This window comes from Lissotriton vulgaris, chromosome 6, assembly GCF_964263255.1.
Source record: "Lissotriton vulgaris chromosome 6, aLisVul1.2, whole genome shotgun sequence".
Classification (NCBI taxonomy): domain Eukaryota; kingdom Metazoa; phylum Chordata; class Amphibia; order Caudata; family Salamandridae; genus Lissotriton; species Lissotriton vulgaris.
The window spans coordinates 538,832,396-538,838,395 of NC_141694.1; the positions used below are offsets into that span (position 1 = coordinate 538,832,396).

The window sequence follows — 6,000 nt, forward strand, 5'->3', positions numbered from 1 at the left end:
AAACCACCGCGTTAAAGTCCCCTCCTATAAACAGCTGCCCATCCGGGAGGGACAGGAGGAGAGTACCAAGGTCAGTGAATGCCTGCGACTGGAGGCCCGGCGGGACATAGACGGATACCAGAGTGAGCCTGCGCCCCTCCCATTTCCCCGAGATCGTGGCAAAGCGGCCCTGTGGGTCAGTTTCAGTGTGATCTGGAAGGAATGGAAAAGTGCGTCTAAGAAGGATACCCACACCCCGGGACCCCGTGGTAAAGTCAGAGTGAACAGCCAGGGTGTAACCGTACCTATTTAGGGCGTGGAAGGTGTTGCCCAACAAATGAGTCTCCTGTAGCATCACAACATCGGGCAGGTGGCGCTTCACAAATTGCAATACCGTGGTGCGTTTGAGCTTGTCCCCAAGCCCATTAACGTTCCAGCTCAGTAACTTGAGGCTTTTGTCCCATTTCTTAGCCATATCCACACTTCACATTCCACTCAGACCCCGGTGTCCCTGCACGTCCCCGAGCCTCCCTAGAGCCCCTCAAGTGTGACCATTCAAACATTCCCCCCCTCCCCAACTTCCCCCAACTTCTCACCCCCCCACCCCCACCCTCCCCTTGTCCTGCCCCCTCCAACTCCACCCCCTCCCCTTTTCATTCTCAGACAAACCTACCCCTCCCCCCTTCTCAGCCCCCTGAACCCATCTCCTCCCTCCAAAAAACACAGAACCCCCCACCCTGCTTTGTAGGTTTCAAACTACCCACTGCCCCAAATAGCAGAGCGCCTATCGCCCAACCCCAACTCCAGAGTGAGGGAACCGCCCGCCCGCCCTGAGGAAACTCTGTTAGGGAAAACGTGAGCCGGCCCCAACTCCAGCCGCCGGCCCGATGCTGTCCCCAGACTAGAAAGCCCTGCAGCCTTAGAGCACCCAAAGTCCAGCAATAGAGTCACAGAGTCATTGGGCGGATATAAATACCCTCCCCCACTGGATTCAAGAAAAGGTGTAGACGTCACAACCACACAATACTTTACAGTTAGCAGGGCATGGTACCGCAGTCCAGGTCCTCAACGAGCAGCCATGTCCCAGATAGAGTACCCCCGGGGGCTTGCCGATCTGGAGCACCAAGACCTCTGACTCCGTGCCTCCCCCTCCGACTGTTCCGTAGCAGATCCGGGTGACGGGCCCCGATTTTCCCTCCACTTGCCATGTTCTTGCCGCTCCTGGTCGGTTGGCGCCGCCGTGTCGAGCCATTCCTGGACCGCCGCTGGTGATGTGAAGAAATGGGATTAGCCTCCTACGATTACCTTTAATTTGGCAGGGAAGAACATCATTTATTTGATGCCCCGGTCACGGAGCACCGCTTTTACTCCCAGGAATGAGCGCCTTTCTTGCTGGACCTGCAGTGTGAAATCGGTAAAGAAGCGGATGGTGGCTCCCTCATATTGCAGGTCGCCCTATTGCCTGGCCACCTGAAGGATGGCGTTGCGGTCCCTGTAATTCAATTATTTGGCAATTATTGTCCTTGGTGGGGCCCCCGGCTTAGGTTTCGGGACCGGCGCGCGGTGGGCCCGTTCAATCGTGAAGATCTTGGACAATCTTTTAGGCTTCAGGTGGTGGAAGATAAGGTCCTCTAAAAACAGTTCCACACTTTGCCCTTCCGTTCCCTCCGGCACACCTACCACGCGGATGTTACTCCTCCAGGCCCTCCCTTCCTGATCCTAGAGCCGTAGGGCCATTTGGCGGTGCTGGTGAACAAGTTTGTTGATCCGGCTTTCAAGCTTTTTTTTCGGAGGTCTGCAAGGCTTGTATGTCCGTAGCATTTGACTTGGAATGCTCCGTGGTCTTGCCCAGGTTCATTTAGATGGAGATCTTATCCATTTTTGTCTCAAGGTTAGTGCCTAGCGTCTGGATCGCGGCCATGATGGAAGTCAGGGATGGCTTCGTCTGGCCTGTCTGGTCCCCGGCTGTCGCTCCCATCTGTCCCTGACTCAGTGGCACCGCATATTTATCCAATTTATTTGTTTGGGTGGTAGGTCCGCCTTTGGCCCGCATCGTGTACAGGCAGCGCCCATGCGATCCAGCCACCGAGCCGACCAGCCGTCAGAAGAGTCCTCCGGGACGCTAGCCACCCCCTCGAGCGATCCGGGACTGTATCACTTTAGGGAGGGCTCAACTCAGCACCGTGGTATGCACACCTCCTCCGGCCCCCAGCTTGCAAGTCGTATTCAAGGGTGTCCTCGCCCCGTCCCCAGCTGGCACTGCCAGTGCAAGTCGTGGATATGTGCAGGACCTCGCCGCCCCGGGGGTGTCTCACCAAGGGCCCAGGTTTACTACACCGCGCCCGGGTGTCGCAGGGCTTCCACCAGGCCCCACCCTTCTCCTGGGCCACCTCACCTCTTCTGGCTCAAGGTTCCTGGGGTAAGTAGGCAACTAATTCTGATTCAGCACCACAGGGGCCCGGGGACACCCCAACGGGACCCGGCCACCAGCCTCCAGTGCTGCCGGTCTGTACTTTCACCGTCACTTCAGGGCCCCTGCAGTGTAGCACAAGGCTGTGAGCCCCTCTCCAAGTCTGCAGTGTCTGCCCGGGCCTCGTGTGCCCCCTAGGTTGTTTTTCCGGGCTTTGTACCCCCGGGCCCAGTCACCACCTGGAGTCACGAAATGCACAGGATCCACAGCGGCCCCTCCCGGTCCGCACAGCACAGGGTCCGCTGGGCGCTCAGCAGCGGCGCGGCCCGGGCGCCACGGCAGTCAAAAATCCACAGGATATTCAGCCCTCTCTCGGCCGTGCAGCAACGTCAGGCCCCAAGCCGTGGCCTCAATTTTAGCGGCTACCGGCCCTCGGGCTCCAAGCCACAGGCCCCGGGTCCGCCACGGCAGATGAATGGGCCGCGACTCAGCCGCAACGGATCTTCAGACTCCGCTTCTCTCTCACCTTAGGAGCGTCACACTGCAGGGAGCCAGGGCGCCGATGGAGAGGCGCTCTGGCCAGGATTTTAGGCTGGATTTTCAGGGACAGCCTCGGTCCCGGCGGAGCTCGGGTATTAGGCGCCCATCTTCGCCGGCGCCTGGCCACGCCCCCCAGCGTAGCTTTTCTAAGAGCAACATTGAAAGGGATTATGAAGTAAGTCTTTGATTGGGGAGAAGGATGAACCAGATGTCAGTATAAGAAAGGTAAGAAAGCTGGAGAACTGCAATGACAAGTAAGTAACTAATTTCTACTTCAGCTTTGGATCGTTCATAGATTCACATGCATGAATGAGAATCCGAACACCAGAATATATTATGAAGCAAGAAGCTGACTGAACTTGCTAAAGAGATTGTGCAGAACTGTTTGACCCAATGAAAATTCTGCTCTGCATCCATGTCCCTGTAGGAGTGCTTGATAAATGTATGCCTGCTCTTCCAGGTCACAACCCTGCAGAGGCACTTTAGCACATATAAGGTTGCCATTGAGGAAACACTTGTGGTTGAATGATCTGTCACTCTTCTTTTGAAACGTGTTATGGTGTCTTTCTTGTGGTAAAGTATGATGAAAGAGGAAAGCCATTTCAACTGTCCTTTCTTACACATTGCATAATCGCTTCCAGGCTAAGCAAAGTAGACTACAATTTGTTCAGTTTGTCTTTGTTTTTAGGTTTGCCTAGATAGAATTAGCGGCATCTATCCAAATGAAGTGACCTTATGGCATTAGAGGTAGAATAGAGAATTATTGGTTCATTGATTTGGAAGTGTGAAGATGCTTTGGATATTAACTCTGCATATGGACGCAGTGCCACCATGTTCTTTATGAGATGAAGGAAAATATTCTTGATAGTTGGTGCATGTAGCTCACTGACCCTTTGTGAAGCCTGGCTTCAAAATCTAATGTGTTGAAGTTGTGTTGTCTGTAAGATGACAAACTGACATTTGACCTCTGTCCTTAAACTGAGCAAATGTGTCAAACTAAAAACAAGATTTAAATGAGTCTTTATTGCTCTTTCACATTCTGAATGAACAGAACACCTGCCCCTTCCAGCTTAAGTTCACTGGCCAGAAAGGACTGAGTAGGTGCTAGAAATTGAACAACCTGATAAATTCTGACCCACCATACCAAGTGACAAGTAGATTTTTCGAGGACTGAACAGCCACTTTGTTATCCTATGATCCTACAGCCTGTCTCCACTGAAGGTTTAACTTGTGCTTAGTGGATGTTATTTGGGTCTGAAATATGGGATTAGAGGAATGCAGAATACAATGAGCCCCAGAAGTGACTTGTTTAACTGCAGTAGGACCCTTGAGAGTGCTGACATGAATGCAGCTAGAGCGAGTGGCTTTGCTACTGAATCCCCTGATGAGAACTGTATCCCTTGAGATGTGTCTAGCCATGCTCTAATGTAAATTAGGGAAGTTTCCAATGAATTGGGAGTTTTGTCCTAGTTCATCATGTGACAAAGGCGATAGCATAAAGTCAGATAGGTGGCTGCTGAGTCTTCTGCTTCTTTAACTAATGGCCCTTTTACCAGACAGTCATCTATATAAGGAAAGGCTTAACAACCAGCCTTGCATATGAGGGCCACAACTTGTCCTATGAATTTTGTGAAGACTCATGGGTCTGACTTTTGTGAGGCTACTGTAAAGGTTTTGAACTGTATGGGCTGTTTGGTCATGGAAAATCTGAAGTATTCCCTGAGGTTTTCATAAATAGGGATCTGAAAATAAGTTTATTTGAGGTCTAGGGCCGCCAGGAACGACCTTTCTTGCAATAGGGCTAGAACATCCTGAATCATGACAATCCTTTCACATTGTGACCTCAGGAACTGGATCCCTAAGATCTAAGATGAGTCTCCAGCCACCTGCTTTCTTCTTGACTAGGAATTTTTTTTAATAGAAGCCTTGATTGTGTTCGTTTTTGGCACTTTCTATTTGGCTCCTTTGAAGAGGAGCACAAGAATCTCCTGTTGCAATTGCTGCAAATGATAATTCTCCAAGGTTGGTGGCGGCATACTTGATTCTACAAGAACTCTATGATGTGTCCACAATGCACCATCTGGCACACCTAGCACTCAGAAGTTATATTCGAAAGCAAAATCTGAGTTTTTCTCTCTCACTGGATGGAAAGCCCGTAAGTCAGGCTGGATTGTGGGTGTCTTGGCTTCAAGTCTGTGACGCCTCTCTTTGTTTTTTGTGATGACTTGCTGTAGTTTTGTCTTTGAGGACTGAAATACCCTTGATCATTTCATGATTGACGTTACCGATCATTTTGTCAGTGCTGAGATCCATAGTGTAAGAAATTGAGTTATTAGGTGCGAAGGATGTGCGTACTTCAGAAGTAATATGCCCACAATTGTCACTGGTTAAGCATAACTTTGGCCCTGTAAGGTCGCTTGCATCAATCTTTGGCTCGTTTTGTTCCTGGTGGCAAGGCCTGTCCACTAGGAGCATTCTCATCAGACCTATTGGCCTCCAAAGAGCGCACTTTACAAGGAGCTGGTTCTTCTCGCTCCATGTATGCGCCATCTTTCTCCTCTGCCTGACACCTGGTGCTTCCCTCCTACTGGTTTGGGAATCTTGCGCAGCCCCACTACACCCAGCCAGAAGAGCAGTCTCCTGCCCGTATTCCCCATGCCCCAAAGCCTCCTGGTTGCCAAGAATGGCACTAGGGGAGGCATTGAAGTCCAGATCTTCCTCCAACTCGTCCTCAAGGGACTTAAGGAGGCCAGCACCACTGGACTTGGATAGACCCATCCTAGCCCTGGGATCAGCTGGGGGTCAATGTTCTTAGTCAATATTGGCACAGCATCAGGTGGCTCCTCTTTCCAGTTGGTCATTCTTACGTTGTTGTTGTTCAAGGTCTAGGATCGTCTTCACTGTATCTTCCTTGTGCAGGGGTTTTTAAATGGTGGTGTAATGTTCTAATTACTAGGCACCCCTGGCTTCTCATAGGATGCTCCTCCACCCCTTCATAATCCTCTTGCACAGCATTCTGGGACATTTCGATATGGTGCTGTCACGTTTTCTTTGTGAAGAGCTCCTCTGAA

At 51.2% G+C, this 6,000-nt stretch overlaps 1 protein-coding gene and 1 pseudogene across 1 annotated transcript in view; both read right to left on the reverse strand.

Moving 5' to 3' along the window:
* LOC147707523 (lebercilin-like) overlaps nt 1-6,000 on the reverse strand; it is a 1,017,522-nt gene that overhangs the window by 489,151 nt on the left and 522,371 nt on the right. The window lies entirely within an intron of this gene.
* On the reverse strand, nt 1,045-2,032 carry LOC147707524 (uncharacterized; annotated as a pseudogene).